Here is a 25,456-nt window from a genome sequence, read left to right on the forward strand (position 1 = left end):
TCTAAAGGATCATTATCAGTCATAATCTTCCTAGACAGTCAAGAAAGAATTTTGGTTTTGAGCAGGACAAAAACAAATAAATAAATAAATCTGAAAAAGCTGACTTCGAAATTATTTTCCTTAAAGCTTTTAAAGTAGTTAAGCCACAAAAATGTCATGTTGACCTCTTTAATATTACTTTTAAAATATTACAAAAAAATATTTGAGCAAAAGTAACACTTTCTCCAACACCACACCCTAAGCAAACTAAAATAAGAACCCCTAGGGAGGCATCCACACTTGTCATTAAAGAAACACCAAAAGGACAACCAGAAACATGAAATAACCTAATTTAAAGTTGCCAGCTAGAAAGGTATATTCCCAAGGATAAAAACTGTATTAAGTTACCTAACAGTTGCATGAGTTTATAAAACTCCACGATGTCCTGTCTACAGCCCCATCCACCCCTACTTTAACTGTCTTTTAAAAATTATTTTTATAAAAGGAAAAGCTCTGACAAGCTTGTATTGAAGACAAAGCTAAAAGAATAACAGAAGAGGGAAAGCACCTAACAATAAAGGAATTCTAGAAGTATGTTCACAATTTTCAAAAACTTAAACACATTTTCTGGCTAATCTTCACAATAAAAGACAACTCATAACTGGTAAGGAAGACACTGGTTTACGTCAATTATATCTTTGAAACATCCAGTATTATAAATATGGAGGCTGAGGGCAGACAACTCAACAAATACATGTGATTATGAAGCTTCAAAGCGGGTGGCGGGCGGGGAGACTACTACTACTACACCTAAACACTGAAAATAAAGCTCATAAATTCAAAGACTGCTGAAACTTATCCAGAGTGAGAGTGGTACCTCTGCAGGTTTAGGACATTTCCTTGCCTTGGACACTGGCAAATTCATGCATGAACAGAAGGAAAGTCTATCTTTTTGTCCAGTCTATGAATTCATCCAAGCATATATCTACTCAAGAATATATTTAGGAATTCCCTGGCAGCCCAGTGGTTAGGGCTCCGTGCTTTCAGAGCCAAGGCCCCGGTTCGATCCCTGGTCAGGGAACTAAGATTCCACAAGCTGCGTGGCATAGCCCTTGGGAAAAAAAGAATATATTTACCGATCACCTATTATATATGCTCAAGAGCTATTCTAAGAGCTCTGAAAATAAGAAATTTCCAGCCCAATGGGGGGAGGGGCTGACAATACAATATAATCCATGACAGATGGGTATACAGAGACACAGCATTTAGTTCAGCTGACAGAAAGTAGGAAAGATCAAAAGAGATATTTGAGGTGAATGTGGAATCTGAGGCATGAGTCTCCTGCATAAGTCATTCTTTTTAAAGTACGCATGTTGACTTGTCTAGGCTGGTCTTTTGTTGCTGTTATTTTTTAAAGTCACATGTGTAATTAGAAAATCTTAAAAATTGGAAGTATTTTATCTAAACAATCTAAACAAAAGACTGGTCCTGAAAAAGGAAATTCAAGTACATAAGCTTCTTAATTTATTTTAGATAAAATTAATAACTTGAAAGACTTAAATAACTTAAAAGTACTAACCTAGATCTCAATTCACTCATCTGTCCAACAAAGGAACTAGCCTAGAAAATCTCTAACTCTCTAAATCTCTAACTAACTCTCTAAATCTCTAACTAACTTCTAAAATTGACTTTGAGTGTTCTATTTGTTGGTGGTTGCTATTCTAATAAATTTTAACAAAAATATATCCTAAACATTCATAATTAGTCTAGCTAACTGGAGATTAATTTATCTCCCAATACACACATCAATTAATTTTGAAACCAGTCTACATTCCAACAAGCACTGAGTGTCTATGCCCTCTGTCTTTTCAACTTCTTCCTCTAATGGTCTATAAATGTCTTCAGATATCTTTTAATAACAGGAATCTTTTAATAGCAAGCATTAAAACCTTTCCTTCAACTCTACATTCCCCTCTAGTTACTGCCTTTTCACCTTCCCTTCACAGTCAAGTGCTTTTTTAAAAAAAATTTACTGATCCACTCTCTCTTCAAGCCACTGAAACTGCTCTAAATGCTTTCTAATTGCCAAGCCCACGATACACTTTAAAGCCTCATCTTAGGCCTATCCAGAGGAACCAACACAGCTGAACATGCCTTTTTAAAACTCTGTTTCTGGGGCTTCCCTGGTGGCACAGTGGTTAAGAATCTGCCTGCCAATGCAGGGGACACAGGTTCAATCCCTGGTCTGGGAAGATCCCACATGCCACGGAGCAACTAAGCCCGTGCACTACAACTACTGAAGCCCCCTGTGGGCCTAGATAGAGCCCATGCTCCACAACGGGAGAAGCCACCCCAATAAAAAGCCCGTGCACCGCAACTAGAGAAAGCCCTTGCGCAGCAACGAAGACCCAACGCAGCCAAAGTTAAAATTAATTTTAAAAAAAAAACACCTCTCTTTCCTTTCTCCTACAAAACTTGATAGTACTTTCTACTGATTTTCCTTCTCTGTCTTCTTTTGTGGGCTTTCCTCCTATGTGTCTAGTAAGTATGATTTTTATCCAGTTATGTTCTCAGACCTCTTCTCTCTTCACTCTACTTGTTCTCACTGGATGGTTTCATCCACTCTTGTGGCTTTAACTAGTCCCCAAGACCTATTATACCTCCTGCATCCAGAAGTAAAGGTTTCGCCATACATTCAATAATCCAAGGCTAGACACCTAGGAACCATTCTCCTCATCAACTATGTCCAAACAATCCTAACATTTCTAAGTCTTAAATACCTCCTGCATCCAACCTTTCTTCTTTATCCCAGATGTTATTACACTAATTCATACTACCATCTCTGGCTTAGATTTCAATAGTTTCCCAAGTGGTATACCTGTATCCATTCTGGTCCTCCTCCAACCCATCTGCTATACTGACACCAAAATAATTGTTCTAAAAGCTCAATGACCAATTGGTCTACTATTTTTAACTCTTCACTGGTTTCCCCATGCCCTACCTAAAATTTAAAAATCTAACTCTTTTAAATAGTATATGAAGCTTTTCATCATCTGGCTCCATGCCTAGGTCTCCACCTCCTCTCCTGTCCTCACTCAAAACCGCCATACCACACTATTTGCAGTTCCCCAAATAAAACGTTGTTTCACATACTTCCACATGTTTGTGCCCAAGGTTTCCTTTGCTTAAAATGTCCCTCTCTTTTTTATCCTCCTGGAAAACTCCTACTAATTTTTCAATATTGAACACAAGCATCATCTTTTCAGTAAAGCCATGGTGGAACTGATAGTCCTCGCTGAACCTGGTGCATTTAATTATTTACTTATTTGCCTTCCCAACTAGCCCTTTAATTCTTTGATAGCAAGGATGTCTTATTCCTCTTTCTATCTTCAACACTTAAGCACAGGCTTGCCAGAGTAAATGTGTCAGTAACTGTTGTTAAATGAGCAAATAAATGAATGAATGTAAAGTACTTCACTGGGCACTACTAAGAAATATAATTTTCCTTTCTTAAAAACTTATGAATATGTAGTGGAGAATTAGGAAGACATATACTCATGAAAAGTTAGGTAAAAGTGCAAAATACAAGTCAGAATTCGGAAAAATTACATGACAAACGTAAAAGCAGGAATTCCCTGGCGGTCCAGTGGTTAGGACTCTGTGCTTTCAATACCAGGGCCTGGGTTCAATCCCTGGTTGGGGAACTAAGATCCTGCAAGCTGCACAGCAAAAAAAAAAAAGAAAGAAAGAAAGAAAGAAACTTCAAAAAAGAATGTAAAAGACGTACAAATATTAATATATTATAAAAACTTAGAGGAAACAAATCATTACAGCTTAGAATAATCTGAAAAGGCTGCATGGAAAAGCATTGAGCTGAGTGTTAAAAGAGATGTGAGATTTGGGAGAATTGGAAAAAAAGAGGAAAGAAGTATTTTAAAAAAAATCTTCTTTAACAATATACATAGATATACACACACATATATATAAGAGCTTGCTATAGGCTGAGATCAAAATGAGAACAAGAGGAGAGGGAGCTAGGATACAAAGACTTCATAAGAGCAAGATTTTCAGTCAAATCTCATTACAACAAATATAATTACAATCAAAATCTGCATATAATTCATATTTATATGATATAAACATTCATTTAACCAACATTTGGGCACCTGCTATGTTCTTGGCACAAGTCTAAGCACTGGGGATAAAGCTGCAAGTAAACAGGCAAAACCTTGGCCCTTGTGGAGCTTACATTCTAATGGGTGGAAATGGAGAATAAACAACATAAACACATAAAATACTGTATATGGTAAACTAGATGATACGTGTTAAGGAGAAAAATTTAAGAAGAAAAGGAAAGATTGAGGGTTACAATTTTATACATAGAGAAAGTCTCACTGAGAAAATGAATTTTTGTCAAGACCTAAATGTCAGGAAGCAACTCTACAAATATCTAGGGAAAAAGAGTTCCAAGAAGAGGGAAGAGACAAAGAGAAGATTAAGCGAGTGGAAGAGTAGTAGATGAGGTTTATGCAGGAATCAGATGAAGGCTGACCAACTGCCAATTATTTCCAATAAAAATCAATAAAATAAAATTTCAGTATACTAAAAGAATCCTGATAATCCATCTAGGATTTGCTATTCAGGAATCTAATATGTAACACAAGCTTAATTTGTTTCTATTTTCAAATTCCACTTATGAGAGATTTAATAGTCCCCTTAAATAAGAACTATACTAAATGAAAGCAGTCCCATCTCACTCCTAAAGCAGCTCCAAATTTCACAGAAACCACTGTATGATATGATGACAAAATGCACATAACACCACAGCGCAACTAAACTTCTACTTGCTTTCATTTCAAGAGTCTGCTAAAAATATTTCACCAATCCTAAATTTATTTACCTTTTCCCAAAGGAGCTAGAGAAACAAGGATTTTTGTTGCAAGAATCTCACAGGATTTAAATGTCAAAAGATCAACTGCTGGGCCTCCCTGGTGGCGCAGTGGTTGAGAGTCCGCCTGCCGATGCAGGGGATACGGGTTCGTGCCCCGGTCTGGGAGGATCCCATATGCCGCGGAGCGGCTGGGCCCGTGAGCCATGGCCGATGGGCCTGCGCATCCGGAGCCTGTGCTCCGCAACGGGAGAGGCCACAACAGTGAGAGGCCCGCATACCGCAAAAAGAAAAAAAAAAAAAAGATCAACTGCTGCACTTTTTTAAGAGATTTGTTCAGAGTTAAGTATGGAGTGCAAACCTTAAAACTATTTTTTTTTTTTAATTCATCAAGGTAGAGTTAATAGGTATGAGCAAGCAGTAAAGCATTCGGACTAAAAACAAGGAAGGGTGCAGTCTAAGCAATATCAAAACATTTTTAATGATAAGTCAGTTAAACACTCAATAGAGCTTATCTAACCAGGCTGTTATGAAAGTTTAAAAACAAGTAGGTAGGGCTTCCCTGGTGGCGCAGTGGTTGAGAGTCCGCCTGCCAATGCAGGGGACACGGGTTCGTGCCCCAGTCCGGGAAGATCCCACATGCCGTGGAGCGGCTGGGCCCGTGGGCCATGGCTGCTGAGCCTGCGCGTCCAGAGCCTGTGCTCCGCAGCGGGAGAGGCCACAGCAGTGAGAGGCCCGCGTACCGCAAAAAAAAAAAAAAAAAAAAAAACACAACAAGTAGGTAATCTTATAAAGTAAAGTTCAGGCTGCTTGAAAGCAGCCAAGCACAAAATGGAATGAGTTGAGACTACTCTAAGTGGTTCTTAAAGTGTGGTCCACAGACTCGAGGAGATCCCCAAGATTTTCCAGGAAGTATATGAGGTCAAAATTATTTTCATACATATATTGAGTCATTATGTTGTACACCTGAAACTGTTATATCTGAATTACATCTCAATTTTAAAAAAACTTTTTCATAATAACACTAAGATATAACAGCTTAGTATGCCTTTTTCACTGTATTGACATTTGTACTGATGGACATATTGCACAGTGCAAAAGCAGTGGTGGGTAGAACTGTCTGCACTTTAGCACGAATCAAGGCGGCAACACCAAATTTCATTAGTAGTCATATTCTTCACTGCCATGCACTCTCAGTTTTAAAAAAATGCCAGTTTCACTTCATCGATGAAAAAATAAAAATTACTAATTTTGTTAAACCTGAACTCTTGAGTAAATGTCTTTTTAATGATCTGTGTGAAAAAATGGGAAGTACAAATAAGGCACTTCTGCTGCACGCCAAAGTGTGACGGTTGTCTTAAGAAGACATTTGCACAATCACTGGATATGCAAACTCAACTAGCCACTTTTTCCATGGAACGTACTTCAAAGAAAAGGGGGAATTAAAAAGAGCGTGAATAGCACAAGAAGATTCAACGAGGATATAGGTTAAATACAAGATATGCTTCCAACCCTCCAATAATTGATAGCATAGCCTAGAAGTCAGCTGGCAGCCTCCAGCTATAGTCTCTTCAAGATCCCTAGCTCTCAAGCTGAGACTACTACTCTCTTCCTGGGCAGCTGATCATATCACGGCACTAAGGCCTGGCCATTTCTGTCAAATACAGACCCTCTAAATGAAGAATTTTTGCTCTGGAGCCCTCACTGAGTCTGAGACTCTGTCAGATCTGAATCACACTCTGAGGCTCTCCCTGCCAATTCTGTTTCCTCCCCTTTCCTTTCATAGGAATCCTCCCCATCCCCCTTATACCTCTTGTGTTCCTAACTGTGTCTTGATATCGGCTTCCAGAAGAACTCAAACTGGCACAGGGGGTACCAGAAATGGACTGAGAAAGCAGAAAGTAAGAATGCGGTTTGGAAACTAGATCACTTACTGTCCCACCGGCAATAGGATCTCATCCTGGGTGGTATGTGAGGCACAGACAGCCCCGGGCAACAAGATGGTGGCCCAAATGCTAAAACCTTCTTGGGAAAAGTGCTAAAACTTTCTTGGGATAATGCTTCCAAAGAGGAACATGTGGGCTTCACTGGTGGCGCAGTGGCTAAGAATCCGCCTGCCAATGCAGGGGACACGGGTTCAAGCCCTGGTCCGGGAAGATCCCACATGCCGCGGAGCAACTAAGCCCGTTCACCACAACTACTGAGCCTGTGCTCTAGAGCTTGTAAGCCACAACTACTGAAGCCTGCACAGGAACAGCCCGTGCTCTGCAACTGAAGTCCGCACAGGAACAGCCCGTGCTGTGCAACAAGAGAAGCCACAGCAATGAGAAGCCCACGCACTGCAACGATGAGGAGCCCCTGCTCTCTGCAACTAGAGAAAGCCCATGCGCAGCAACAAAGACCCGACTCAGCCAAAAATTAATTAATTAATTGATTAATTTTTTTAAAAACAAAGAGGAACATGCCATGTGGTATAATGACTGTGATGTCTGAAAAGTGTAAGGGGAACAGTACAAATAAGAGCAATGGAATGGCTGGCTGTCAGCTGTACTGACTCCTTAGAAAGGGCAGCTAACAATTGGAAACTAAGTGTGAAAGACAGAGGGCTCTCTGGTAGCTCACAAACAAGTCCTTATCACTTACAGTGAAAGAGGAGAAAAAGATAGTTAAAGGCAGAAATGCTTCAAAGATGACTGAATGCTCAGTCAGGGCAGGTTTGTTATACTAAGGTCAGGGTCCTGGTTTGGAAAACACGGAAGCCTGATAGGTGGGGTAGGGACAACTAAGATGGTTGCCCCCAAAGATTTTGATTCTCCAGACTCCTCTGCACTCCCAGAGTCTGCAGAGATGATGTTGGCACTTCCCACTGTGCATGAATACACTTCAGAGGTCTCTCACCTGCAAGGCAACAAGAGCTCCCCTCAAGATCTGCCCCCCACCTCCACTCTTGGTTGCCATGATAATAATTAATGTTAATCCTGTTAAGGACATCTTGGGCCTGATAAAAGAGAAAAGAGACAACACCCCAAAGTTGCTGCAAAAATTAGCCAGCATATACCAGCCGAATCAGTAAGGATACCCACAGTGTTGGATTTTGAGAGTACTTAATCAAGGAGGCCAAAACATTACTGAATAAGGTACAGTTTGGTTGGGAGGTGGAAGGCCACTGTCTCAGAATATGGGGATTACCACTGTGCCAAGGACTTAGGGTTTTGTAACTCACTGCTAGGGTGACTCCCAGAAGCCTGGAAAATACAGCCCACACTGAATGAAGCTGAAATGCCTAAATTACCATGGCAGAGAAAGGATAATGGGATTAAAGGCTCAGGAAAGGGGGAACGCTGGAGTGGATATATTATGTGAGGTCATAAGACCCACCAGACAATTATGTTCCATAAGAGGGCCGATTAGACACACCACACACCAAGGCCATCAGGAATACACTGGTGAGACAGACCTTAGCATCACTAAGAATTTAAGTGGTGGCTCTCCTCTATAGTAGAGGCTGTCACAGAAATTGGTTCACTGATGATGGCAATGATGGGGCTCTGAAGCAACAGCAGCCAGGTGGTAGCACTTAAAACAGGAAGCTAGGGACTTCCCTGGTGGTGCAGTGGTTAAGAATCTGCCTGCCAATGCAGGGGACATGGTTTCAATCCCTGATGCGGGAAGATCCCACATGCCGCGGAGCAACTAAGCCCGTGCACCACAACTACTGAGCCTGCACTCTAGAGCCCACGAGCCACAACTACTAAGCCCGTGTGCCACAACTACAGAAGCCCACACACAACTACTGAAGCCCGCGTGCCTGGAGCCCATGATCTGCAACAAGAGAAGCCACCGCAATGAGAAGCCCGTGCACTGCAACGAAGAGTAGCCCCCGCTCGCCGCAACTAGAGAAAGCCTGAACGCAGCAATGAAGACCCAATGCAGCCAAAAATAAATAAAGTAAATAAGTTTATTAAAAACAAACAAAATAACAGAAGCTAAGGGACCACACTATCATCATGACTTGCAAGGTAGGAGACAGCCAATAAAGCTTGACCCACAGGGAGCCGGGGAGAGAGCTAACAGAACTTGGTGTCATTAGAGCAAAATAGACAGGCAATCAACAACAGTGCTACTTATTAATATATACACAATCAAAGCAAGGCAAGAAGAGATAAGCACGAGACTGAGAGTAGTTGCCTCAATAAAAAGCTACTATCCCTTGCCTAATTCCTGGACCTGAGCCAGTTTTCAGATCCAGACCGACAGACTTAAAGAGATGGATGGGTCCCCAGGAGTAAGGACCCAACAACAAATTTTATATATATATATATATATATATATATATATATATATTTCCCCAAAGGGACCTATGACTATTTACTCAGGTGACTATATAGGTATAGTGGGGAAAGGAAAATACCCAGACATCTGAAGAACTACTGGTCACAGAGGCTGAGTTAACGTTGATATCTAGAAACGTGGAACATAATTATGGCCCAGTTACAGGGGAAGGAATATAGGAACTAAGTAAGAAATAGAGTTCTGGCCAAAGTCTAGCTTATGGTAGGTCCACAGTCCACTGACCCACCCAGCACTTATTTTCCCAGGCCCTGAATACATAAACGGGATTGGCATACTTAGCAATTGAAAGGCCAAATGAGACCTAAAAATGTTTCCCCACTCCTTGGCCAAAACAATAAATCAAAAAAATATTGTGTCGGGGGTGGAGGTAAGAGGAATGGCAGAGATTAGCGCCACCCTTAAGGATCTCAAAGATGCAGGGGTAGTGGTCCCTTTCACATGTTTGTTTAATTCACTAGTCTGTCCTCTGTAGAAACCAGCTGGATCCTAGAGAATGATTGAAGACTACCACAGTTCAACCAAGTAGCAGCCATGACCATAGCTACCATGCTGGATGTAATATGTTTGCTACAGCAGATATACATAGCCTCAGGTACATGGCATACAGCCACTGATTTGGCAAATGAGTTCTTTTCTATCCCAATCAGAAATAGTTCCTTTCACATGGAGTCAACAACAGTATACACTCAGTTTTGCCTCAGGGCTATATTAATTGTCCTACTCTGTCATAAGATAGTCTGAAGAGATCTGAACTCAGAATAGCACACTAATCTAGTAAATCAGTGACATCATGTTGATCGTGCAAGATGATCAAGAGACGGCTAGCACGCTGAAGGATATATGTGCTCCAAAGGATGGGAGAAAAACTATGAATATTCAGGGATCTGCCATTTCAGTGAAGTTTTAGGAATCCAGTGGTTAAGGTTATGCCAACATACTCCCTCTAAAGCAAAAGACAAACTGCTGCATCTTGCATCCCTACTATTAAAAAAAAAAAAAGGAAGCACAAGGTCTGCTAGATTTCTTCAGATTCTAGAGTGAACACATTCTATACACTGCTGTGGCCCATGTACTGAGTAATATGAAAGGCTGCCAGCTTTGAGTGGAGTAAACAACTCTGCAGTAGGTCCAGGTTGTAGTGCAAGAAGTTCCTATGCTATTGGAGGTATAAATGGTGGGGAAAGACACAGTACAGACTTTATAGCAAGCCCAAGTGGGAGAATTACAATGCAGGCCCCTGGAGTTCTGCAGAAAAGTCATGCTATTAGAAAAACAACTCCTGCTGTGCTACTGGGCTCTGGAAGAGATAGAACGCTTGACCATTGGGCACCATATGTCCAGAACTGCCCATAATGAGCTGGGCTCAACAGGACTCTCCAAGTCATAAACTCCAGTGAGCTCGGTAACAATCCATTATGAGATGGAAATCAAAAATCAAACCCAAGCAGAACCAAAGGGCACATGTAAGCTACGTAAGTAGGCAGTCAAGACTTTCCTGACACTTAACACAGTTATGCCAGCACCCTTCCTCAGCTCACATCTATAGTTGTTTGGAGGATCCTATACATCCAAGTTAAGGAGGACATAAAAGCCAAAGTTTGGCTTATAAATAGGTCAGCTCAGTATGTGAATGCAAACTGAAAAAAAACAACAGGTTCATTACAGCCACACTTAGGGGTGACCGTGACAGTGGAAAGGAAAAGTCTCCCTAAGATGGAGCTTCAAGTGATGTACTTTGTGTAGAAAGAAATGTGGCCTGAGATGAGAATATATACAGACTCATGAGCAATGGCAAATGGACTGAGTACCTGGTTAGGGGTCTTTAAGGAAAAAGACTGTACAATGGATGCAAGAAGATATGAGTGGAGGCAAATGAATGAACATACAGGTGTGAGCATAAAGTGTGAAAATCTTTTTCACGTGTTAATGCCCATCAGAAAGCATCCAATGCAGAAGAGACAATGAACAACCAAATAGACAAAATGACTCAGACAGCTGACATTAGCCACCCAGAACTGGCATGATGGGAACATGAACAAAGAAGCCACTGTAATAGAAATGAAGATGGAAGCAGAGAAGGAGGCAAGGATGCCCACTTACCAAGGCCCAATCACGCTACTGCCAACTCTGAACATCCAACCAATGAGCGACACTGAGCCCCCAATACAGCACTATGCCTCAAGCTGACCAACTGGCTAGGGAATATGGGGATATATGTATACATATAGCTGCTTTTCTTTGTTATACAGAAGAAACCAACACAACATTGTAAAGCAATTATACGCCAATAAAGATGTTTAAAAAAAAAGTTAAAGGTTCTAGGCACACTTTTACCAGGAGACATATCAAGGATCATACTGAACTATATAAATTACAGCTGCAGCCTAGGAATTTGGGACTCTGTATCCCACGACCAGGAGACAAGAAGTAGAATCACCACAATGAGGCTAATTAAACCTCATCCTCAGGTGAAGTAGGGCTGCTGTTACATAATGGGATCAAGGAGTACATCTGGAATTCAGATGATCCATTTGGGTACCACTTGATACTCCCCTGCCCAATTGTGACTGTGAACAGACAAATGCAACCACTCCAGCCTGAGAAGAGCTTGTTCTCAGACCCCTCAGAAATGAGGGCTGGGGTTTCCCTGGTGGCGCAATGGTTAAGAATCTGCCTGCCAATGCAGGGGACATGGGTTCGAGCCCTGGTCCAGGAAGATCCCACATGCCATGGAGCAACTAAGCCCGGACACCACAATTACTGAGCCGGCGCTCTAGAGCCTGCCTGACACAACTACTGAAGCCCGCTTGTCTAGAGACCGTGCTCCGCAGCAAGAGAAGTCACCACAATGAGAAGCCCGTCACCGCAGCAAAGAGTAGCCCCCGCTCACTGCAACTAGAGAAAACCCACATGCAGCAACAAAGACCCAACGCAGCCAAAAATAAAATTTTAAATAAAAAATGAGGGTTGGGTCATACCACTAGACAAACCACCAAGAACTTCAGAAATTATAGCTAATGGCAAGAATTCAGGTTGGATAGTGGAGGAGACAAAGAGAACCACTGTGACCTGGAGACCAGCTGCAGAGATGGAGGCTGAAGCCGGTCTCACTATCCTGCTTTTAACCTTCCCATTAGGAAGAGAGGTCGATGGAAATGGAGGAGCTGCTCTCAGAAAATGTTTAGAGACACAGATCCACACAGCATAAGAAAGGGACTGTGGCAATCACTTGGATCTCCCTTCAAAAAAGAACCTGCATTCAGGTGCAAGGAATACAGTTAGCTAGTAGCCTCCAGCTGCAGCATATAAGAATTCATCTCAGCTTTCCAGGGGAGTCCACACTCTCCTTGGGCAGCTCCTAGCCAGTGACTAAACACAGTGGATTTTCTAGAAGCTGGTCATTTCTTCCTAATGCAGGACTCCTCTAACACGCAGTTTTTGCTCTGGAGCTTCTTATTGGGTTGTCCAAGATTTTCTTTCCAGATCTGCATCACAGACTGAGGTTCTCCTTGGTCAGTTCAGCTTCCTCTCCCTTTCCCTTCACAGGTATTCTATTACCTACCCCCATAAAAATCCCTTGCACTAGTAACTCCATCTCAGTGCTTCCCAGGGGTACCTCCCTGGTGGCACAGTGGTTGAGAATCTGCCTGCCAATGCAGGGGAGCCAGGTTCAGAGCCCTGGTCCGGGAAGATCCCACATGGCGCGGAGCAACTAAGCCCGCACACCACAACTACTGAAGCCCGCGCGCCTAGAGCCCACGCTCTGCAACAAGAGAGGCCACTGCAATAAGAAGCCCGTGCACTGCAACGAGGAGTGGCCCCCGCTCGCCGCAAGTAGAGAAAGCCCGCGCACAGCAACGAAGACCGAACACAGCCAAAAGAAAAATATCAGTGCTTCCCAGAGGACCAAACCAAACACACTTTGTAATTAACTTTTTTAAAATTAATTTATTTATTTTTGCTGTGTTGGGTCTTCGTTTCTGTGTGAGGGCTTTCTCTAGTTGCGGCAAGCGGGGGCCACTCTTCATCGCGCTGCGCGGGCCTCTCACTATTGCGGCCTCTCTTGTTGCGGAGCACAGGCTCCAGACGCGCAGGCTCAGTAGTTGTGGCTCAGGGGCCTAGTTGCTCCGCGGCATGTGGGATCCTCCCAGACCAGGGCTCTAACCCGTGTCCCCTGCATTAGCAGGCAGATTCTCAACCACTGCGCCACCAGGGAAGCCCCTTGTAATTAACTCTTTGTATGGATCATCTCATTTAGTCCACTAAAGTACTACTGTTATTCTCCTTTTACAGATGAGGAAACTGAGGCACAGAGATGTTAATTAACTTGCCCAAGATCACAAGGCAAAAGCAGTGAAACTAAAATTTGAACCCAGGCAGTCTAACTCCAAAGTCTGAGCTTTTAATTACTATGTCAGGGAAGACAAGATATTATCTTGTCAGCTTCAGATATTAAAATGAGTACTTATTCTATATTTTTATAGAAGAAAACAACAAAAGGATAGATGTTAAAGAAAAGCAGATCTTTGGTTAAATACAAAAGAAATTTTCTAATAATCAGCAGTAACCAACAACAGAATGAAGTCCTTCAGGAAGTAATCAGGGCTGATCACCAGAGGGTTCAAATAGCCATGGATATTGTGAGGGTGAGGCTTTATAAAACAGATAAAAGTTGACCTAGATCAGTAAAAGCTGTACTACTAACTATTATGTGGATAAAAAGGGTTCCACGGCCAATTAGTCTGGGTAATATACTGCTAAATAAAGTGAAACAAATTTCTTTACTTTTACTCCTCAGTTTTTAAAATACTAATGTGCAGTTACAAATCTCTATCTGAGGGATCTAGTATGCTAAAAAAAAAAAACCCAAATTTATTGTATTTGACTAAAGAACACGTCCTTGCTCCTGGTCGAGGATGATTTCTTTGCTAAGTCAAGATTCACTGATCCAAGGACTGCAGAAAAAGCTAACAAGGAAAAGTATGACAATTTTCTAGCTGGGTAACAATTTTCCAACCAGTCAAAACATCACCTGATTACCTACACGTCAATCTTAGCATCTCTAATACCTCCAGGGTGGGTAGGCTATATAAAAGTTTTGTCACTAAAATGCATTTTATCCTTTTTGAATGCAAAACATGTCCTCCTTTGCTTTCTCAACAAATTCTCTTAAGATCTACAACAATGGGTCCACATTTTAATTACTGAATTCCCACTTTATGAGCAATATGAAAGCTTTAATTATTTCAAGTGTGCTACTGGTGATCTGGTTATTTTCATATAACACAGCTCTATATGCATCTTTCACAAACATAAACACATCACAAGAAAGGGCAGAAGAAAGGGAATAACAGGTAGAGAGGGAAAAGGCCTCAGTCACAAACTATTCATCCAGCTTATTTCCAGAGTTTTTGTGTTTTTATTCAGAAATATTTTCTCCTTATTCATTACAGGGAAAACTTTTATGTAAATTACGATCCCTTGGTCTTCATTCTCCCATCTTCCTCAGCCACTACCCACAGCCCACTGCCCCCCAATGCTGTTACTTCATTAATGACATTTACTCACCATTGCCTAGAGTTGTCCACATGCCATCTATCTTTTCATTGATCTCTTCTTTAGAAATATTGAATAGAATATTAAATGTGGAAAGGGCCTTAACATCTAGCCCACCACTCATTTTCAGATCAGAATAATGAGGTCCAGAGATCAGTCAGTATACTTATATAATAATCACAAAGCAGGCATTTATCTACTTCAAAAATAAGTATATGAAAGCAGAAATTCCCAAAATACATGCACACACACATCTTTTTTTTATACAAATTGCTACATGCCAATAGCATACATCAAAGGCAAATCAACTAAAGTTGTGCTCTTCTAATTTGAATACTTCCTAAAGCACTATGGAAAATCTTATAAGAAAACAAATACAGAACACATGGGGAAGTTCACATGATGAAAAAGAGTGTGGAGTTTGTAGTCAGAGTTATATGGTTTGAATCATGGATGTGGGCTTAGGAAAGTCAATAAAACTCTCCAAGCTTCAGTTCCTTCAGCTGTAGAACATCCATGATACCATGGGTATTATAGGATCATTTTAAGAATTATAAATAACAGACATGAAACACCTACCAGAAAGATAGCACACCGTTGACAAAACTTTTACATTACACAAATAAGCAATAAAAGGCAAAAGAAATCAAGGAAAATGTTGTAAACCTGGAATCTTGGGAGGACTGGATAATGGGGCACGCAGCTACATTTTATATTTTACTTCCCATTTTAGCCACACACATTTTATAAAATTCCCAGGCAAGCTACAGGTTTATTATAGGCATAATATGATACAATACTCATTGGCCAATGAATAGTAGACCCCATGGATTAGGTTGGAACCAGACCATGAAGGGCTGTGCCAGAATAAAGAATCTTAACCTTGTTTTTTAACCATTGAGCAGAAATTTCCAAGAGTGACCTCACAACAATCTCAAAAATAATTTACTTTAGCTACTAATTTTTTTAAACAACAAAAACAAAAAACTTTGGCAGCTATTACATCACCAGAATTACAAAGAGGTCTAGATGATGTATTCTGAAGTTTTAAATTTTTTCTCAAACTGGCAGTGTTTTACTTCAATTACTTTTTAGAGGTTGTTTCTCTCATTCAACTGAAAATGAAAAACGGAGACTAAAATTACATAAACCTTGATGGAATATTTTCACAAAATTTTGATACTGCTCATTCTTTATTTTAATAAACAGAATTCTGAGATAGGCTCTGTTGTGTTTTGAAATAATAATAATAACATATGATTTACTCTTTGTTCATTTTAATAAAACAAATTCTGGTAGATAAACTACCATGAGAGGTTAGAAGAGAACTGTTACAAACAGAAATGCTTACCTCTTCATTAATACCAGCCAAAAGACTCCAGAACTGCTGTTTTTTATAGCTTTATACAGAAATTACGGCATCCAAAGCAACTATAAGATTGTGTAACAAACCAGTTATACAATCTTGTATAACTTTCAGCCCACTCAGTTCAAAATCAGCATTAAAAGATCTAAAAGTGATCATAATCAAATGGGAAAACACTGTGGCTGATCCACTGTATGTAGAATGAAGGCCCCAAATGCACTCTGTTTACTCAAATAATGGTTCCCTGCAGAATTTCCTAACTAGTTTGAAAAAGCTTTAGAAACATTAGCAAGTCATTATTGCTGACTCTGAACTATGTCCTATAAAACCTCATAGAAAAGCTTTAATACTTTGAATGGAAACAAACAATAGGGGACTATACTACATATAAGAATAAAGAATTTTGGGACTTCCCTGGTGGCGCCATGGTTAAGAATCTGCCTGCCAATGCAGAGGACATGGGTTCAATCCCTGGTACGGGAAGATCCCACATGCCATGGAGCAACTAAGCCCGTGTGCCACAACTACTGAGCCTGCGCTCCAGAGCCCAAGGGCCACAACTACTGAAGCCCACATGCTGCAACTACTGAAGGCCGCACACCTAGAGCCCATGTCTTGCAACAAAGAGAAGCCACGGCAATGAGAAGCCCGTGCACTGCAACAAAGAGTAGCTCCTGCTCAAAGCAACTAGAGAAAGCCCGCACACAGCAATGAAGACCCAATGCAGCCAAAATAAAAAAGAATAAAGAATTTTTAACAAATTTCCATTTAATTTTTTTAATCTAAGGCATGAATTTACTACTTCTGTATTTTTAAAAATGCAACAGAACTACCATCATTGATATTAAGTCACATATCCTTGAGGATGTATTATCATAAACAATCAGAAAGTTGAAAAGGTGATAACTCACTACAGAATTATCAACTAAAGAAACTATTATAGTCAAAAGCTAGGGCCGCAAAAGCTTAAATAAACAAATGTAAGAAATTTAAACTAAAAGATAATTTACAGAAAAAAATTTAGGATTTTTACAAAGAGTTCTGTAATATAAAATCCTGAACACCTCAACAGCCTCATCAACATGCATTAAGCCTCCCTTGCCCAATATGAATTCAATGCCTTTTTCTTGATTTCAGTGTGTCCAAAGAAATTTCCTCATCTTTACCGTATTTTATTAAAGGCTCTCAAAAAGTACTTCATAAATACAAAACAGTATATACTGTTTTAATTTTTCTAATAGTTCAGTTCTGTGAATGGGCTATTTATAATAATTCAAAAGAAAAATTTTAACAGGAAATATTTTATAAATAACATTTAAATTATTTTATTAAATAAAACCTACGGAGTATTATAAAGTGGAAGACATTCTACTAACTACACAGTTAAAATACTAATACTGATACCTTGGTTTCTCCTTAATTTAGCAGTCTCTAATACTTACAAATTGATCATACTGATTTTATATTCTTGGTAGTAAACTCCATAAATAATGACCTTTCAAGCTCTTTCAAACAGAAGTAAACAAGAAGTATATTTTCCACTTCAAGGGTAACACTGATTTACCAGGACTCATGGGACTGAATTACATCTGTGACTTACACATTATATCATTTAATCCTCGCAATAATCCTATAAGATGGGTATTATCAGCTTCGTTTTATAGGAGAATAAATTGAGGCTTAAAGGGGGTAAGAAACTTGTCCAGAGTTATACAGGTTATAAGAAAAGACTGGACCCCATATCTGACAGGTTATAAAAATCTAGTTCTAATCTATTGCAGTTTTGTATGGAAAAGTTGATGTTTTGAAGATTCTTCAATTCTTAAATAATGTAAGTTTAATAAATTGATACTGCTTTTTGAAAACTAAGTATATGAACTATTTCTATTTGGTAACTGCAACTATGTATCTTTCACTGATTATTATATACTAAGAATGTTGTTCTATATAATGCAAGTTAGGTACACACAAGTAAAATCAAAGATCACGTAAAACTGAAAATGAATAATTGAAAAATGAATAAAAATCTGAAAATGTAACAAATATATTTTCACAGAGAATGGCTAATTTATTAGCTAGACACAGGGAAGAGCTAATTTATTTGCTAAAAATGAAATGGAAAATATGTGTAATAGTTAAGATCAAAATTGTTTTCTATCAAAAATTTCAAAAAATTCCAAAAGTAAACTCATTCTCTAAAAAATTAAAGCTACCAAGTTTTAAGTCACACAGAAATTCCAATGCCTAGTTTTTGTTTTTGTTTTCTCCAAAAGGAGGAATGGAATTGAGCATTTATTGAGCACCTTCTATGTGACAGACACTGAGTTAACTGCTTTTGATTACTTTTATCTCATGTAACCTGTTCTACTGCCCTGACTACTGAGGGGTACCATTACTCCAATAGCACATAAGTAGAAACTCAGGATCTAAATGTCACAGTGCTATAAGAGTGCAGTAAGATTGCAGTAAGGATTCGTACTCACATCTGACTCCATATTCTGCACCACATCATGCAATTAACAACCACAAAACACACCACACACACCATCCCTTTAGCAACATGAGAATTTAAGTTAAAAATCCAAGCAGTTATCTTTTTTTTTTTTTTTTTTTTTTTTGCGGTACGCGAGCCTCTCACTGTTGTGGCCTCTCCCGCCGCGGAGCACAGGCTCCGGACGCGCAGGCTCAGCGGCCATGGCTCACGGGCCCAGCTGCTCCGCGGCCTGTGGGATCTTCCCGGACCGGGGTTCTCGGCAGGCGGACTCTCAACCACTGCGGCACCAGGGAAGCCCCAAGCAGTTATCTTTTAAAGAAGCTTTGTGCCCTGCAACTAGTCTGCGGCCAGCACATAACAGGTGCCAAATAAAAGTTTACTGAATGGAATGTAACAGGAAGAAATGGGATCATCTCCACTCACACCGTCTTTCTCAAGGAGTTAACATAAAACTACTGCTCACCAGGCAACATATACAATTTTCTCCTTAAAGAATAAAACACTGAATCAGGAATTAGAAGAAAAAGGAATGACCATACATAAAAATTATTAATATTCTTAAAGGGCAAGCTACTGGATTAAACATAGAAGCCTTAAATAGAGATCCAGTATGTTCCACTCAATTACAACACTTATCTGACTCTGCCTTATAACAGTTCATTAGGACTTCCCTAGTGGCGCAGTGGTTAAGAATCTTCCTGCCAATGCAAGTGACCCGGGTTCGAGCCTTGGTCCGGGAAGATCCCACATGCCATGGAGCAATTAAGGCCGTGCACCACAACTACTGAGCCTGTGCTCTAGAGCCCGTGAGCCACAACTACTGAGCCTATGTGCCACAACTACTGAAGCCCGTGCGGCTACAGCCCGTGCTCCACAACAAGAGAAATCATGACAATGAGAGGCCCGCGCACCACAACGAAGAGTAGCCCCGCTCGCCACGACTAGAGAAAGGCCACGCACAGCAACAAAGACCTAACGCAGCCAAAAATAAATAAATAAAATAAATAAATTTATTTAAAAACAATTAAACATGTCCTGCTTCTACAATTAGCTAGCTGCTAGCACACACCTTAGTCATTTTTGTGTTTCTCAGAACACCAAGGACAGGACCTGGCACTTAATATTAACAGCTAAAATTTTATAAAGATCTTTCACCGATTACAAAGCTTTTTCAGATGTATTTACCCTAAAAGGCTTGCAAGATAAGTATGATAACTATCTGCAGTTTACAGACAGTGACATTGAAGTCCAAGATTAAGAGCCAAGGTAAGTGGTCAGGTATCCTTCTGTAACACCACAGCTACCAGAAAAAGCTCTCAATAAATGTTTGTTGGTTGAATCAGCTGTCCCTAGAAATATGATTTTTCTAAGATTACCACCATTATCTGTCACTATGAGAAATGACTGTATTGCTTAAGATTTATAGCTTTGCTAGAAAACAGATACTTTCACTCAGCTTGACAAGGTTAATTAACTAAACTTATTACCAGTGATTCTCAAACTTTAGTAGGACTAATAACTGGGGAGCTTGATAAAAGTGAAGCTCCTTGGGCCACCACCATCTCTAGAAATACTGATTCAAGTGGCCAGGAATTTGCATATTTTAATAAGCACTCTCAGCTGATTCTAATGTTTGTAGTCTTTAGGGACACACTAAGAACTGAATTAGATTTTTTTAAACCTAAATTCATCTACCTCCCCCCAATTTTTTAATGGAGCCAATTTTTTACAGTTATAAATATTTAAGCAAAAATCTTACAAAAACAATTCAAGGCTATGGCATCGAATAGGATAGGTCCCCCAAAAACGTTTAATACACAAAACCTCCCTAGACCTGGAGCTTCACATGCTGCACAGAAGGTAAATCAGGGGTCTTTTAGGTAGTTACCCATGTTATTCTGTTTTAATTGATGAATTCAACCATGACTGCAATGTATTTTGTAAAACATTTTTATAGGTCTTATACAAATGACTGGATGTTCAACAGTAAAATGGAACAGTTAACTTTGAACCTAATACAGAGATAATAACTTAATCACCAACAATACAAGCCCATTTTAAAGTTTAAATGACCACCAAAATGTTTTGAGATTATGGGTGACTTTTCCCCCATTATTGAACATTTACTGAGGGTTGGCATAGTACCTCTCTGTACTTTCTGAACTTTCTACAATAAGCATATTTTTTTCAGGATTATAAAAGTTTTATAAGTATTTATTAATCCCACAACCTTCACATACATAATGGGAAACAAGAATAACCTGAACCACATTTATCGTAAACTACAAACACCCAAATATCTGACTTATGGTACCAACTGTAATCACTAACTTTTTTAAAATTAATACCAGAACAAATCACTTAACTACTAAAATTTAGAATATGTCCTATTTCTATCAGGTATCTGTTATTAGCATGACTTTTTAAAATCCTCTTGTCATCTATCCTATGGATCTATTTAGGGAGACAATCTTGTAACGAGGACTGAGGCATTAAAATATTTACACTCTCTCATGGCGGGGCGGGGGACCAGAACTTTGGTGTTTTGTTTTGTTTTTTTAAGATATTTTTCTAATTGTATTTATCTAGGAAACTTAACATCGCAAAGCTGGGAGGGGGCTTTCTCCAAGGCAAACCACGCTTAGAAGCAAAATGTAACAGAAGAAGGCAAAGATGAGCTACCGGTAGGTGATGAAATTTCACCTCAAATAAGACGCAAACGGTTGTTTTCAGCCCAGTCAGGTGGGTGAATGACACTCCAGGAGTTCCTAGGGCTTTCAGGGCCCCGCACTTTCTGCGCTGTCTCTCCCTGCCCTCCCGCCCCTCCCCCCGGGACTCTGCGGGACTCAGCATGGGGCGCGGAAAAGCGCAGGCTGTTCGCAAACAGGCGTCCTCTGCCTGCCTCCGGGATGTACGTGCGGGGCCCAGGGTAAGAGGCTGCGCTCGGCCCGGCGCCGGGGCCAACCCGAAGGGTGCCAACTACCCTGCCAGTCCCCCGCTCCACACACCCGGCTGCCCCGCAGCCCAGGCCGGGGCGAGGGCTTCCCAGCGACGCGGGGCCTAGTCGCCCCCCACGCGCCTCCGGCCTCCCGGGGGACGCGAGAAAGAAGGGCTGAGGCCCCCCTAGCCGCGGGGTGGGGGAGGCGGCCGCAGCGGCAGGACGCCCCGTCCGCCCGGCCCGAGGGCTTGCCCAGGACCCTCCCGGGCGGCCGAAGGCCAGCGAGCACGGGACCGCGCCGCGCCACACTCACCTCGAGCAGCGGCCGCCGCCGCCTCAGCATGGCCGTGGGGGTCGTCCCTGAGCAGACAGCCTCCTCCGGAGGGCACCGGCCCGGCCCCAGGCGCCGCCGCGAAGCCTCCCACTCCTGAAGGAGCTGTGGTTGCCGCTGCTGCTGAGGCCCAGCGCTCGCCGAGCCGCATCGGGCTCCCGGGCCGCCGCAGCCACGCGGATCCCGCAGGAGCGCCGCTGAGCCGGGCCGGGGGCGCAAGGCTGCGGCGGGACAACCGAGGTGCTGCAAGCGGGGATCCTCCGCGAAGCCTCCAGCGTCGCCGTGGCCGCTCCTGCCGCCGGCGCCGCTGGGCCACAGCGCCCCCTGGACCCCACGCCCGGCTACGGCGCGGGGACTGCGGCGGCCGGCCGGGCACGAGCTGCAGGGAACGCGAGGGAGCGCGGCCTGCCGTTGGCGGGGCCCCGTGTTCCCTGCGCAGCCCTCGGGCCCCCGGCCCGCCCCCGACGACGCCTCCCGGGAGCCGGAAGCCCCTCGGTCCCCACCGACCTTGGTGGGTCCCCTCCCCTCTCCCCAGTCCTCAGGCCCTGAGAACCTTTGCACCATTTCTTTCTCTCCAGAAGGTACGTTAACGTTCCCGTCACTCGGACCTTCACCCGAGAGCAGGAGTGTGAGGGAATCTCCTCGTTTTCATCTCTCATGATTCAAGGGGGATCCCTCCTAATCCCTTCAGTGTGTCTGGATGCAAGAAGAGTGACCCAGAACCAACCTTCCCCCCCTCCCCCAATCCTCTCCCGAAACAGTTGAAGGAATTGTCTTTGACCTTAATTTTTTTTGGATCTTGTGGCAGAGCATTTGAGGAATTTATCCTACGGATACCAAACCCTTAACCCCCAACCTCCCCCAAAATAGAAAAATAATAATAACATGCTGAGGAAGAGAAGACAATAGCCAACGAGTTGTCCTGAAATTCATAAATAACTTAAAGGTAAGAGAAGAACAACCATCTCTTCGAACTAACCCACTCCCCCACCCCCATCTCTACTCTTCCACCCCCAACCCCTGCCAAATCCCTGGTAAGGCTCTGAAGGAAGGAAATCGTTATATAGCTGGGGCTGTGGAATCCTTCTGTTTACAGATACCCCATATTCCATCCCACTCAAACTCTAGGCTGCAAAATCAGAAGCAAAAACAAAAGAAACAAGACTGTCAGAGGGAAAATAGGGAAAGAGAGAAACTCTTCAAATCCTGTGGTCCCATACTTTTACAAATAGTATACATTATTTTATCACAAAGTGGTATAGTAGAATGAGCAGGGACTTTGGTGGCAGACAGATCCTGATACAACCAATTCCAGCTCTGTGGTGTGTAACTTTATGACCCTGGGCAAGTTATATAATATTTCGGAACCTTGGTTTTCTGATGCCTACCTTGCTGGTTGTTAAGATAATTTATGTAAAGGAACTGGCCCATGGAAGGTACTCAATAAATGTTAGTTCCTATTATCGTTGGTTCCAAAACACTCTCTCAGTCTTTCTTAGATTCAAGGTTGTTCTCATCTTTTTCTTTCTCTCGCAATCTGTGTGTGTGTGTGTGTGTGTGTGTGTGTTCGTTCCTATCGAAAGATGGGTGCATCATTTGTCATTATTCTTGGTCTGGGTAAAATCTCCCTAAATTTCACTAATGGATTTATGTAACATCCCTCCACTGAAGAATAATACAGCCTAGTATACTGGATCCTATGACATTCTGTTGCACGGCAGATATCAGGATAGAACCAGTATAGTTTTCTGTATAAAAAAGAATTATAAGGCAATTTCACCTTACCTTAGGTTATGTCCTAATAATAATAAATCTTAATGAGAAAGTTATATAAGGTCTCTGGGAATTTTCAAATAATAATTGAGCAGCCACCTTAGAGAAAATATAATCTAACAGCTCGCTTCCAATCAATGAAAGCTGTTCCTGTGTGTACCTTCACCACCTACTTCTGAGTCACATCGCAAAAAAGTCACTATCCCCTTTTTATAACGAGAAACTGGGGCTCAGAAGGAAACTGTGACTCATCCTCACAACAGCGCTGTGAATTAAGTAGTATACTACCACCATTCTACATGTGAAATGCATCCAACGTAAGGAAAAGCTGGAAGTAGACCCTGAGATTCCTTCAGTCTCCCATCTGATGCCCTAATAGTCCTTTCTTCAGTATTTAGAAAATACTATAAGACTAAGTTACTGTTGCTAAAAAAATTTCAATCTAGAGAAATGGGCCCTTTAGTTGAGATTAATATGGCAACCTAACATTAGCACTGTGCTTTCCAAGCCTAGTTCACTATCACCATAGGAAATCTGCATTTGTTTATGAATAATCATGCTACCCAGGGTGTAGCTACTACGTGCAGATGATTCATTTGTTTCCAGGACCAGTTTCCTCTTGCTTCCCGCTTTCCCTCCTTCTATTCAAATTACGTTGCTCAAAGAGGCTGCCTTTATCATCACAACCACTTCCCTGATTACAGTAGTCCACTTTAAATCTTTTCATCCACTATTTTATTCCGTTGTTTTGACTCTTCCTACCCAATCTGCTCTCTGAGATGTCTTTCATCTGTTCTCTTCTCCCCTACTGTAAATCTGTTTCATTTTAATCTACCTTGACCTGCTGTCAATTGATTTGGTTACCCTACCCTCAGTTTTGCATTGATTTCCACTTCTATTCAGTGACTCTAAAATATCTCCTTATTCCCAACCTGGTAAACCTACTTTTGCTTTTATACCATATACGTACTACAGAAAGCCAGTATTCTAAGAATGGTTTCTTCAAATGACTTTAAAGTGTAGCACCCCAAACAAAATTTTCTTTGCTCCTTAAAATTTGTTCTTTAAAATTCAGGCCTTTTATTTGTCAATTATAGCTGGGAAAAAAATATTCAGACCAAAATGATACTCATTTTCTGGCTTGGTGAATGGCATAGGAATCATCCTTAACTCTTGTGTCTCTGTCCTGGACAACTGGTCACTAAACCTGATAAATTCTACTTCTTGCTTTTATTGAATTTCTTTCCTTCTCTCCAACTCCACTTCTATAGATGCACTGAATAAAAAGAAAGAAGGGGGGCTTCCCTAGTGGCGCAGTGTTTGGGAGTCTGCCTGCCGATGCAGGGGACACGGGTTCGTGCCTCGGTCTGGGAAGATCCCACATTCCGCAGAGTGGCTGGGCCCATGAGCCATGGCCGCTGAGCCTGCGCGTCCGGAGCCTGTGCTCCACAACGGGAGAGGCCACAACAGTGAGAGGCCCGCATACCACACACACAAAAAAAGAGTATATACTGTATAAAAGTTGGTTTAAAAGAAAGCGCAAAACCTCTTCCATGCTCCCAAATAATCCTTGTGCTTCCCAATTTATAAGTACTCAATACTACACTGTCAGTATGTGTTTGCTTGTATGTCTCCCCTATCAGATTGTAAATGTTTGATTCATCTCTGTGTGCCCACAACCAGTCTCAGCAAAGAGTACACCTCAGGGGATGTTAAGCTGAACAAAGCTGTGGCTTAGTGTGATGTGCATCAGGCTAGTCCATCCCACCCACTCAGTT

At 41.6% G+C, this 25,456-nt stretch overlaps 1 protein-coding gene and 1 long non-coding RNA gene across 2 annotated transcripts in view; one reads left to right on the top strand and one right to left on the bottom strand.

The window, feature by feature from the left end:
* ZFYVE9 (zinc finger FYVE-type containing 9) overlaps positions 1–22,209 on the bottom strand; it is a 192,883-nt gene extending 170,674 nt beyond the window's left edge. The window contains exon 1 of the mRNA XM_081258501.1: positions 21,888–22,209. The gene's annotated coding sequence lies outside the window, so the exon portion shown is untranslated. The remainder of the gene's footprint in view (positions 1–21,887) is intronic.
* Positions 21,498–25,033, top strand: LOC308630126. The gene is made up of 3 exons (XR_014017764.1): positions 21,498–21,565; positions 22,714–22,851; positions 24,950–25,033. It is a non-coding gene; the product is annotated as an uncharacterized lncRNA (long non-coding RNA).
* Positions 25,034–25,456: the final 423 nt, after the last annotated feature.

This window comes from Mesoplodon bidens (genome assembly GCF_964165515.1).
Source record: "Mesoplodon bidens genome assembly, chromosome: 2".
Taxonomy (NCBI): Eukaryota; Metazoa; Chordata; class Mammalia; order Artiodactyla; family Ziphiidae; genus Mesoplodon; species Mesoplodon bidens.